The sequence below is a fragment of the Vipera berus genome (assembly GCF_964194415.1).
Source record: "Vipera berus genome assembly, chromosome: 4".
Lineage (NCBI taxonomy): Eukaryota > Metazoa > Chordata > Lepidosauria > Squamata > Viperidae > Vipera > Vipera berus.
In genome coordinates, this window is record NC_138206.1 from 86389015 (window position 1) to 86401571 (window position 12557).

At 42.4% G+C, this 12557-nt stretch overlaps 1 protein-coding gene across 5 annotated transcripts in view; it reads right to left on the reverse strand.

Moving 5' to 3' along the window:
- Positions 1-8544, reverse strand: part of MGAT4A (alpha-1,3-mannosyl-glycoprotein 4-beta-N-acetylglucosaminyltransferase A) — a 95611-nt gene extending 87067 nt beyond the window's left edge. For 2 of the 5 annotated variants that reach the window (XM_081327635.1, XM_081327639.1), the window contains exons 1-2: positions 8325-8497; positions 3704-4187 (exon numbers count right to left, since the gene is read on the reverse strand). The gene's annotated coding sequence lies outside the window, so the exon portion shown is untranslated. Of the gene's footprint in view, positions 1-3703; positions 4188-8324 lie in introns of all 5 variants that reach the window. The other 3 variants (XM_081327636.1, XM_081327637.1, XM_081327638.1) reach the window with 3 other exon arrangements.
- Between the last annotated feature and the right edge of the window lie 4013 nt (positions 8545-12557).

Below are 12557 nucleotides of genomic sequence, written 5' to 3' on the forward strand. Positions count from 1 at the left end.
TTCCTTCTCCAAGACTCTGCCGCCCAGAGCGTTGTTTCTCCCCCTCGTGCGTGCATGGGATGAGGCGAGAAACCAACAGCCTGCGTCCATCTCTCTTTATGTATATTTCTGTATATATCTTATCTCGGGATCTAGACCTTTCGAAGGAGAAGGGGCGGCTGGAGTTCGTGAGTTGCTGTGGGACCCAAGGGTTGGGGGAAGAGAGATGGGAGGGAAAAGGGGAGAAACCTGCCGCTGGCTAGTTCTTTGTCTGATCGGGGAGCCTGAACAAAAGAGGAAACTCGGTTGAACTCTTCATCTCCCTGTCTGCCTTATCTGGCTTTTTGAAACGCACCACCGGCTGCTCCGTCCAGAAGCCCAGATTCGGGAGGGCTGCTTGGCTTCCACTTGAGCCCATCTATGTCCGCGCCCCCCCCCCACTACCCCTAGACCTCCGCCACCGGCGGAGGCTGGATCCGCGCTCCGCAGCGGCAGGGCGCGGATCCAGCCAGCGGCAGAGGCTTGTGGAGCACGGATCCAGCCTCCGCCGGCATGCAGGCAAATCCTGCTAAAGGGCTTTTTCCCCCCCACTGGATCCGCGCTCCGCAAGCCTCTGCCGGCGGCAGGGCGCGGATCCAGCCGGCGGCAGAGGCTTGCGGAGCGCGGATCCAGCCGCCGGCGACAGAGGCCTGCCTGCTTCTTTCCGCTGCGGAACGAAGCAGCCTGCCTGCTTCTTTCCGCTGCGGAACGAAGCAGCCTGCCTGCTTCTTTCCGCTGCCGCAGCGGAACAAAGCAGCCTGCCTGCTTCTTTCCGCAGCGGAACGAAGCAGCCTGCCTGCTTCTTTCCGCTGCGGAACGAAGCAGCCTGCCTGCTTCTTTCCGCAGCGGAACGAAGCAGCCTGCCTGCTTCTTTCCGCAGCGGAACGAAGCAGCCTGCCTGCTTCTTTCCGCAGCGGAACGAAGCAGCCTGCCTGCTTTCCGCAGCGGAACGAAGCAGCCTGCCTGCTTCTTTCCGCAGCGGAAAGAAGCAGGCAGGCTGCTTCTTTCCGCAGCGGAAAGAAGCAGGCAGGCAGGGCGCGGAGGTCCGGAGACCTGCCGACGTTTGGGGAGGTTTGGGGAAGTGCGCGCGCACCTCCCCAAACCTCCCCAAACTTCGGCAGGTCTCCGGACGGCGACGGCTTGGGAGAGGTGCGCGCGATCCTGGAAGCACCGAAGCCTCGGCCGCGCGCAAGTCCTCGGTAAGCTCCGGGCGGTCACTTGCTTCGCGTCTCCTGAGGGAAGGGGGGGCGACTGGAGCGGGCGTGTTTCCTCGCCTGCTGGGCGCCGCGATTTGCCCGGGGAACGCGCGGGCCCCAAATGGCAGCGTGGAGCGAGGAAGCGGACAGCCAGGGCTTCCCCGAGAGCCGCGGCCACACAGGGTATTCCTGTGTATTCAGGCTTGCAAAATGGCGGATCGAGCCTCTGCTGGCGGCGGAGGCTTGCAGAGCGCGGATCCAGCCTCCGCCGGCGGCGGAGGCTTGCAGAACGGCGGATCGGCTTATACTCGAGTCAACAACTTTTCCCAGTTTTTGGGGGTGAAATTGGGGGTCTCGGCTTATACTCGAGTCGGCTTATACTCAAGTATATACGGTAAATGATTCATTTGAAGAATCCTTGAAATACTCAGGTGGCTTCCATTCCTTCCCAGAGGACAGTCCTTCTATAGGTGTGATCCAATCAGTTTAAGCCTTTCCACCAGCTTTGCAAGCTCTCACTTTCATTTCTACCTTTCATGAAATCAGATTGCCATATGCTGATATGTGTTGAAAGAAAAGTCTTCATCAGGGTCGAGTCCAAGCCGGGAATAAACAAAATGGAGATTGCTTAGGAAAGAAGGTTCAGTTTATTTAGTTGCCAAAAATTTCAGCGACAGCAGCATGTTTCTGGAGTGGCTGACAAAATGGAGCTGAGAGTGGGTGGGTTTTTAATACCTTTGGGGGGGTGGGTTGTGTTTGGATTTGTTCCTGTTTGAGGTTGTTTCTGTTCCTGTACAATGAACTTTGACCTGAGCTTCAGTGTGCCCTTTTTGTATTCTAATGGTGTTGGGTCCTAAAGGCCATATCTTTAGATTTTGGGTGGGGGATGCAGATTTTAGGGGTCTTTGTCTTTCTAATTCCATCAGCTCCAAGGTTCCTGGACCCAGTCTTCCTGAATGAATCACCAAATCTGCATTTCTAAAAGCCGGTTTCTGCTTTGGATAGAGAGATTTGGGAGGTGGGGTGTTTCTGCCTAAGATTTTCTATTATTTCTTTGGGAAAATATAATATTCTGCCCTTTTAATATCCCCCAAAATATTTCCTTCTCTAGGAAGGTGGGTGGGTGCTGACTTCCTACATATGGAAGAGGAGTCTTCATTCAGCCAATCAAAATCTTTTAAACCAATTCAAAAGACTGAGAAGGGCCATGAACTTTCATTTCCCAGCATCCAGCCTGGTTTCTCTGATTACAAATGGTTTATGTTGTGCTTATAGCAGACACACAGCAGGTTCAGAAAGCTGAGAGGGAAAGGATAAAAACCCCTAGCTTTCATTTTATTTCAGTGGATGAGAAATCAGTTGTGCTTTAAAGTCTTCCATATACCAAGGGTAGAAAGGGAGGACACAGAATTCCATGGGTAGGCTTTTTTGGAAAAATCACAGTGGCGAGTTTCCGGTGACATCAGCTAAAAACAGACTCAGGGAAAGAAGGTCTCTGTCCTCCCTGGGTCCGAATTCTACCAGCTCGTGGGTCCAAATGGACTGAATGCTGCTCCTTGCTCCTTCTTCTTCATTTTCCCTGCAAAGGGTGGGACTGGATAGATAATCCCATCTAGTGGTGAAACTCGGACATTTCACCCACCCTCCCTGAACAATTTTATCTTACACTGGAATTTGGCTGTTTGCCCAGACATTGTCCTGAAGGTCTTTGGCATCTTTGTTTTTGAAAGAAAGAAAAAAGGACTCCCTTTGGTCTTTTTGGCCTGCTGGTTTTGAAGATTACTGTTTAAACAAGTCTGTCCTTGAAGCGATTTGATTCTCTTGGACTATAAGTACACAGAGATTTGGAATTGCTACTACCTGCCTCTGAATATAACATTTTGGATTATAACTTGGACACTTCTACCTATTTTTATTGCATTTGATCAATTTATATCACTTACTTTTACTATATTTTTAACTGAAAATTTTTGTTTTTTTTATTCTTACCTCTTTTTATCATTAGCCTTTCGTGGGCCTTTTTTTTCTTTCCTTATTTTTATTTTTGGGGCATCTCCTCTTTTTGCTCCACTATTTTTCAACATACTTCTTTTTTGGCTTCCTCTATTCTCATTTTTTATTATTATCACTATTTTTATTTTTGCTCTTTTTTTCTTTTTTTTCTTTTCTTTTCTTTTTTCCTTTTTGCTCATCTGCTACCTTTTTGGGATTTTTTTTTTGGTTCCCTTTACTTTTTACTACCTCTACTAGTTTTGATGGTTCATCTCTCCTAACTATTAGGAGCTCCCTGGATTACAAAACCATTGGGCAGAGATACCACATGATCTGAAGGAAAAGATGAGTATTTCTAATTTATCCAAACTTGGAAAAAAAGGCTCTTCTTGCTCCTGCCTCAACTTCTGCAAGCCCAGTCTACCAGAAATCAATAACCACAATGTTACAACAGGAGAAGACCGATACCCAACAGAAGGATACTCAAGCTATCTTACAAGCAATTTTGGATGCCAACGCTGCCCAGTCTGCCACAGCAACTAAAAACCATGAAGAGTTGAAAAGTGACCTAGACAAAATGAACCAAAAAATTAACAACATAGATTCTCAATTGGCAGACTTTAAAAATATGATTGCAGAAAACGAGCAAAGAATTCAAAAAATGGAACATAAGTCAACGGACCTGAAAGATGAAAACCAAAAACTCATCCAAATAAATGGAGAACTGGAAGATTCTTTGATGACCATAGAAATGGAGCGGACGTCGTATTTCTTAAGATTCCAAAACATACAAGAAGACAAGGAAAAGGATCTCTTAGAATTGATGACAGAGTTGCTGGCAGACGTTCTAGGCTCGGGAAGTCACAAATAGAAGGAGAGGTCAATCAGGTCTATCGTGTCAGCTCAAACTATGCCAGAAGAAATAAGGTGCCCAGGGAAGTCCACGTCAGATTTTTAAAAAGAGCCACAAGAGATGAAATCCTGAGAAAAGTAAGAGATAAGCTGTTGAAATACAAAGAAAAAGAAATTGTGGTTCTTAAGCAAATTCCTAGAAGGATAAGAGACGCTCGAAGAGACTACCAATTTTAAACTAAGAAACTTGTTGAAAAAGGAGTGAATTTTAGATGGCTGATTCCAGAAGGGATTTTACTCTATTGCAATACAGACTGGATACATCACTTAAAGATACTTTCAGAACCATACCGTAAGAAACGCACTTCTCTTAGAATGGGAAAAAATAAAGGAAAAAACTTATATTAAGATACCTGAATGGCTTTCAACAATGGAAACTTTTGCTTACCCAAACTTAATTAATTATGATAAACTTGTAACATATAAGGACTTATTGGATAATGAAGGAAGATTGAAATCTAGGCAAGACCTATATCAACAAGGTATTGATTTAGCATGGTGGCCATACTTACAAATTCAAACAAGATATGAAAAAGACTTGAAAACAACAGGGCTCTACAATGAACAGACAAAACTCAATCGTATATTGTTAAAAACAGATGAGAAGCTGATTAAAAAACTTTACAGATTTCTGCTTAATCTAAAGATGGAAGAAGAACAAGTTAAAGAAACAATGATAATTTGGGCAAAAAATGTTGGTCTCACTATAGAACTTGAAGAATGGGAAAAGTTATGGGATAGAAATATTAGATTAACTAAAGCTGTATCATATAAAGAAAATTTGTACTAAATGTTTTATAGATGGCACATGACACCAGTGAGACTAGTGAAAATGTTTAAAAATACTTCAAACGTTTGTGGGAAATGCAGCCAAAGATCAGGTACCTTTTATCCTCTCTGGTGGACGTGTTTTAAAGCTAAAAGGTTCTGGCTTAAGATACATTTATGGTTGGAGATGGTTAAAAAACAAATAGAATTTAAACCAGAATTGTTTTTGTTAGGAATGATAGATCCCAATTATGATAAAGAGACAGCAGCGAGAATTATGTATGCCCAATATTGGAAAAATGAGAGTTTACCAACTGAAGAAATTCTAATTAAGAAAATATTAGACTGTGCAGAAATGGATAATTAACTTTAGAGGTTAAAGAAAAAGAGCATTTAGTCTACTATAGAACCTGGAATAAATTTTATCAATGGCTAGACAAACGAATTAGAGAGAAAGGAATGTGATACTTATTCTTGACCTTATTCTACTAAGAAAAATATTATAGATTGAAAATTTAACATTGTTTACTATAATTTGCTATATATATTACTGTTATCAATCATTGTTCTTACTACTTCTATTGATATATATCAACCCAGACAATATGCTATTTGCTAAATATTGAATGTAATTGGGGTAACCCCAACCCCTCCCCCAACTTTCCCGCTATCCCAATCCCACACCCTATCCCTTCATTTTCCTCCCCACCCTTTTAAAAACCAATAAAATTTACATAAAAAAATAAAAAAATAAAAATCACAGTGAAAAATACATGAAAGCCCACTTGAAGTTTGCAAAAAAGCACCTGAAGGACTCTCAGTCTATGAGGAACAACATTTTCTGGTCTGATGAAACCAATATTGAACTGTTTGGCTTCAATTCTAAACCTTCTGTCTGAAGGAAACCAGGCACCGCTCATCATGTGCCCAATACCATCCCAACAGTGAAGCATGGGGACAGCAGCATCATGCTCTGGGATTGTTTTTCAGCATAGGAACTGGGAGACTGGTCAGGGTTGAGGGAAAGCTGAATGGAACAAAGTGCAGGGATATCCTCAATGAAAACCTGTTCCACAGTGCTTGGGACTTCAGACTGGGCCGAAGGTTCACTTTCCAACATGACAACGATCCTAAACACACAGCCAAAACAACACAGGAGCCCATCCAGAGCCCTGACTTGAACCCTATTGAACATCTCTGGAGGAATCTGAAAATTGCTGTCCATGACGGTCACCATCCAACCTGACTGACCTTGAGACAATTTGCAAGGAAGAATGGCAGAAAATCCCCCAATCCAGGTGTGCAAAGCTTGTCAAATCATATCCAAAAAGACTTGAACCTGTCATTGCTGCCAAAGGTGCTTTAATAAAGTACTGAGTGAGGGTTCTAAACACTTATGCCAATGTGATATTTCAGTTTTTTTCTTTTTAATAAATGTACAGACATTTCTAAAATTCTGTTTACATTTAATTTACACTTATTATAGAGTACAATGAATTTCAACTACACAATCAGACTGCAGCATGAAAAAAGTGAAGGGGATCTGAATACTTTCTGAATGCACTGTACGTAAAGTGTATCTGTGTGTATATAAATAAAAATATATGATATATAAAGGGGAATAAAGGAACAAGTGACATTGTGCACTTCACAATATCATACAACTGACCTAGTTTTGAAATTTTTGTGACATCACTATATGCCTAGGAATACTGGCCTTGAATACTGACAATGATCATATTGTCATTCAAATTGTTTATGCTGCTCTCTACCTCTTTGTTACTATTATTAAAATAATACCTGAATAATGTTATGGCCTAATTTAATAAGTTACATACTCCTACAAATAAAATTAATATAATATAGGCACTAGAAACTATTAGTAAGGTAAAGGTTCCCCCGCACATGCGTGCTAGTTGTTTCCGACTCTAGGGGCCGGTGCTCATCTCCGTTTCAAAGCCGAAGAGCCAGCGTTTGTCCGAGGACGACTCCGTGGTCATGTGGCCAGCATGACTAGACGCCAAAGGCGCACGGAACGCTGTTACCTTCCCACCGTAGTGGTCCCTATTTTTCTACTTGCATTTTTACGTGCTTTCAAACTGCTAGGTTGGCAGAAGCTGGGACGAGTAACAGGCGCTCACTCTGTTAGCACTCGGGATTCGACCCGCCAAACTGCCGACCTTCTGATCAACAAGCTCAGCATCCTAACCCACTGAGCCACCACGTCCCTTTAGAAACTATTACACAGACATAATTATAAAAAAGTGCCAGTGTGGTCAATTAGGACTGGGCAACTACAAAATTTACTGGGTAACTTTGAGCTAATTGCCCAGGATAACTCTGAAAAAACAAAATATATAAATGCAACAAATAAATAGGCAGCTTTGTCACAGAGCTGCAAAAACATCAGGACAACTAACATTTTCAGACAGTGTAATCAAGCAAAGTAATGGATACCTTAAGTATTGTTTTAAATAAATCCTTTTAGCTACTTTTAGGTGAAAATGCAGAGCAAAAATAATCTAAATCCTGTGTACATAATTCGCAAGTATTTTTCATTAAATAGTTTTACTGCTTATACCGAGTTGAAGTTTTGCTCTTGCACTTACAGAAAGTGACTCTCCACCACACCTATTTCTTCACATTTTTCCGTACCCAAGAACTTAATATAGCCGCTTTTTTGCACCCGCGAGCGTAATTCCACCTCGGTTTTCCATACTTCACACAGATTTTATACAGATCCACAGCAACACCCTCTCCTAAACCTGCTTGTGTGGAAAGGGGGTGACATCCCACAGGCAAGACTGCCATTTCCCAGGCTACACAACCACTCACGTGGCGCCACAAAAATAATCTCCTTTTGGAGGGGAAGTCCCACATGTCGCACAGTCGGACATACAGCAGACTCGGCGCCAGTCCGCCCTTCCTCTGAAGCACAGCAACCGGAGAACAGCAGTCCCACGGCACGCGAGTTTTCCGCGCGCCCTCACTGGCAAGCAGACACGCAGCTCCCCCTCATAACCTCCGACCGTCCTCCCACTGCTTACTTCCCGCGTCTTCTCTTTCCTACCAGTATCTATCCGAACGCGTGAAAGAAGAAAAAAAAAGAACCCGAACTGCCACATTTGTTGCATTTACTCCAAAGCCGATCCGCGGACGTTTTCCCGGCGAGCCCGAAGAGACTGCAGCGGCCAGGAGTACCACCCGGCCTATAGCACCCCCCCTTTCCCCTCCGTCCCTCATATTTGCTACCCGCCCCGGTTGCAACCATCACCCGATGCTGTCATTCGGAGCAGACGCCCTGCAAGCTTCTCTCCAACCTCCGCCAAGTCATTCCAAGGCCTCCATAGCCAGCATCGCTCCCTCAGGTGAAAGCAACCCCCCCACACACACACACACACCACCACCACAGCCCGTAGCAGAAACAGCTACGCTCACCTTGGACCGCAGAATCGCCGCTCCTGCACCGGGACTCCAGCGTGCGCAGTTGCAACGGAAACCTCGCTCGCAATGAACGTCGCCGTTAACCGAGAGACTACCTTCTGGATGCCGTGCAGGAGAAAAACCCCTCCCAGGGCAATAGTTGACTTCAGGCACCACGAGCCTCCCCGGCTAGGCTGGGAGTACCCGCCTCCCTTCACTTACTCGCGCTGCCGTTGGCCAAGACAAGCCGCAAAAGTCACCAATTAACAATCTTTGCTTGAATGGTCTTTTGCAACTGATGGCCTAAGAAGATGTCAGTCCCCAACCCAGGCCTTATATACAAGTCTCGCGAGCTTTCTTTTCGGTGGAGGTGCGGAGTTGTGGAAAAGAGTGGTTTTGCAAGTGGTGTTTGCTGCGTTCGCTTGCTCTTACTCTCACGTAAGAGTGCGTAAGACGGTACTGTTTCCTCGCTTTTAATTCCACCCCAGTATATACGCAAAAGGATATTTGGGGAACAGACCACAGCGATAGCAAACAGATAACTACTAGTAATAGTTCATCTTAACATCCTTGATCTTATCTGAAATGCGGGTTGCGTTTCCTTTTTCAGCTTGTTTTTACACAATACTCTGTTCTGACCGCTCTGTTGAAAAAAATTGTAATCTTACCGAAGAAAGGAAAAAAAAATGACACTTCCTTTCACGTTCTCTGGGCCAACTAGCAGGCAATTAGTTCTACTAAATTCATTATTTGAAAAATCTGTTTGAATCTAAAATAATGGTTTGGAATAAAATTGAATAAAAAACCATACGAAGGTTTTGTCTTAGAACAAAAAAAAAACCTAAGCTCCTTGGAAAAGGCTGTAATGCTGGAAGGACAGAAGAGATGAGCAGCAGCAACTTGGATGGATTCAGTTAGGCTGGGGATGAGTACAACACTGGAAGACCTAAAATGCCATCCTGGGCAATATATGGTTGCTAGAGATAGAAAACAATGACACATCATCTAAAACTTCTCTTTAGCCAGATTATAGCTTCTATATTACCTGAAGGCATACATAGTTATTCTTCTAACCACTTTTTAGAGGTTTTTTTTAAGTTCTGTGTGTACAGAAGCCAAAGGAGAACCGTGCAGATTAGTAAAAGACATCACTGAGCCTTTTCCTATTGAAGTGCTGCCCATGTCTCCTTGAGTGACCACAAAACAATATTGACATAAAATCTGTTGTTCCCTTTGCTACCTTTTTCCCCTCCGTTACATTCATTTGAAGCCACTGCCAAGTGGTGTTTATCTTGACAGGTTTTTCTACGTCTCTCTTTCTCCTTTGCTCTTATCTCCTGCACTTCGCTGTTAGCAGAAATGACATGGAACAGTACGGTACAAATTGTGTGACGGATTTCACAGTTCTCTAGATCAATATATCTTTTCCTCCCAAACAATCTTTCCAAATTAAAATAGTGTGAAAGAAACATATAGGAGGGCATCAAAACAGAAATAGTTACAGAGAGTAGGGAAGGGGAACAGGCAATGACTCTGCAATCAGGTAATATATATATATATATATATATATATATATATATATATATATATATATATATATATATATATATATATATATATATATATATATATATATATATATATATATATATATATATATATATATATATATATGGTAGGATTGCTGGAACTGACTAGATCCTGGGAAGCTATACACCTTAATTTTAAAGGATTGGAAAATTCCTCATTCCTCATTATTTTCTAGGGACTGCAATAAGGAAAGGTAGAACAGCTAGATAGATGGTGCCCTTAGTCTACCAATATCATTTCTGAACACTGGTAAAATGGAATTGTACAAACAACCACTTTTCTTCCCCAAATAAAATAGGGGAGGTCTGCTTTTATCTCCTCTACTTTGTTGAAATCATGGTGAAAATATTGTTTCAAAAATAGGGAAATATGATAAAGCAATTTTCAAAGAAAATCTGGAAGCAAAAGTAAGGAGAAAATGGCTGAAGAGATGATGACAGAGGAGCCATGCTGGTCACACTCGTGACAAGTCACCTAAATTCACCTTCAATATAGTGGGTGACAAACCGATAGGGATTTTACATAGATTGAACCTGTGATGGGGCATGGTAAATCTAATGGAAGAAAACTCATTTCTGCAGCCTTAATGATGACTTAAAGCTGGTTTGTTGCTCACCTAGGGCAGCAGTCCCCAACTTTTATGGTTTGGAGGCCTGACTGGGGGGGGAACTGGGTTGTGCAAGCAGTGGGTTGGTGCGTGCATGTGCGCCACTCACAGGGCCCACTTCCAAATGGTCACAGCCTGGAAGGGGGCCATGGCCCGGGGGTTGGGGGTTGGGAGTTGGACACCCCCTCACTAAGGGATGAGACTAGACTACATCCTATAACCAAGAGGGAAGATGGAGGCTGGGCAGCCATGCTGGTGCTGCTCTATGGTAGAAATAGGGACAGTTAATATCTAGACTTCCTTGTGAAATATTGTGAAAGAGAAAGACTGTTTATACCTTATTGAGAAGCATCCTGTTTCAAGATTCAGAACTGTTTGTCTGGCCAGCCCTGGATTTTTTCCTAAAATATTTTCTTAGTATATTTGATTTCAGTAGGAGTTATTTTAAAGTGGACTGTAATTAGATTTACAATCTTACAGAGGCCTAGAAACTAGGAAATCATTCAAGTCCCATCTTGGGCATGAAAAACCGGCTGGGTGACTTTGAACTAGTTACAGGTAGTCTCTTTCAGCCCACCTCACCCCACCAAGTTACTGTTGTGGGGAAAATAAGAGGAGGAAGGAGTATTAGGTGTGTTTGCCACCTTGAGGTATTTATAAAGACAATAAGAAAGATGGGACAAAAAAATCAAATAAAAATAAAATGGCTAGGTGGCTGTGGCCTAATGTTATATATCATTCCAATCAGATAAAAGAGACGGCTTAGTGGGGAGGGATGGCAGAAAAGAGTTTCTCTTGCTTTTCTGCCCAGTGGAACTGCCAGTCTCTTTGAATGCCAACAAAGTGGATTCAGACCCATCCATTAATTGAAAGTGGATGTGGATTCCTGAACCATTCAAGTCAAGAAAGAAAAAAAATTGGAAAGTGGGAGAGGTCCAGAAGAAAGACAAGGAAAAGAATGAAGCAATATACAAAGTAAACAGCAAATACTCTTAGCCTAGAGAGGGGGGAGAAAAATATTGGGATTATTATAAATATTATTAGATTAAGTAGCTACATGACAGCAGTGACATATTAAAGAAAGCATCAGTTTTTGTAGGAGAGAAAATCAGAATTATTCTATACAAGAGAAAGGAAAAAGAAAAGAAATCAAGTTTTATTAAAGTTCAGTTGAGAGTTGAGAAGCTACCAAGAGAAATAATTCAGAAATTTTAATGAAGGGGGATGATAGTCTAAAATAGCCTAGCAAAATCTTCTGTACTTTGCACACTTGTTATATTTGTGATTTTCCTTCCCCTTACTTTGTTCTATTTAATTATTAATGAACTCTCATTCAGTAAATAACAAGAAATAGTGTAATTGCGTTTCATGCCAGTTCTAAATGTCACTAAATGAAGAGGCTTTGTTTCCTAAATCTAAATTCCTAGACCGCACCATAACAGCTTTATTGTAAATAAAGTTGAGAACTTTTAGTTACACATAACTTTCTGTAGCCAATCTTTTTAAACATTGTTACTGGAAAGTATCCCTTCTGTATTTTCCAACATCTCTGGGAAATCTAGGTACATTCTGGACAAACATTGTACAAAATTCATTTTAATTTCCCAAGAGCCATGGAAACCAAGATAAAATTATCACACACTTGCCTGTTTCCCACTGGCCTTCTAGATGTGTGCTACAGGTAGTTCCTGACTTACAACAGTTTGTTTGGTGACTATTCAAAGTTACAACAGCACTGAAACAAGTGACATATGACGGGTTTTCACACTTACAACCACTGCAGTATCCCCATAGTCACATGATCAAAATTTAGGCGCTTGGCAACTGACATATATTTATGACAGTTGGACTGTCCCAGAGTCATGTGATCACTATTTTTAATCTTCCCAGGTAGCTTCAGATAACCCAAGTCAATGGAGGAAGCCAGATCCACTTAATGACTGCAACAAAAAAATTGGGTTCAGTTGTGGTCATACAGCGAGGACTGTCTATATCCAAGTTAGAGCATTTTAAATGAAGGCAGCATTCTTAGATGCTTTATGAAACTATTT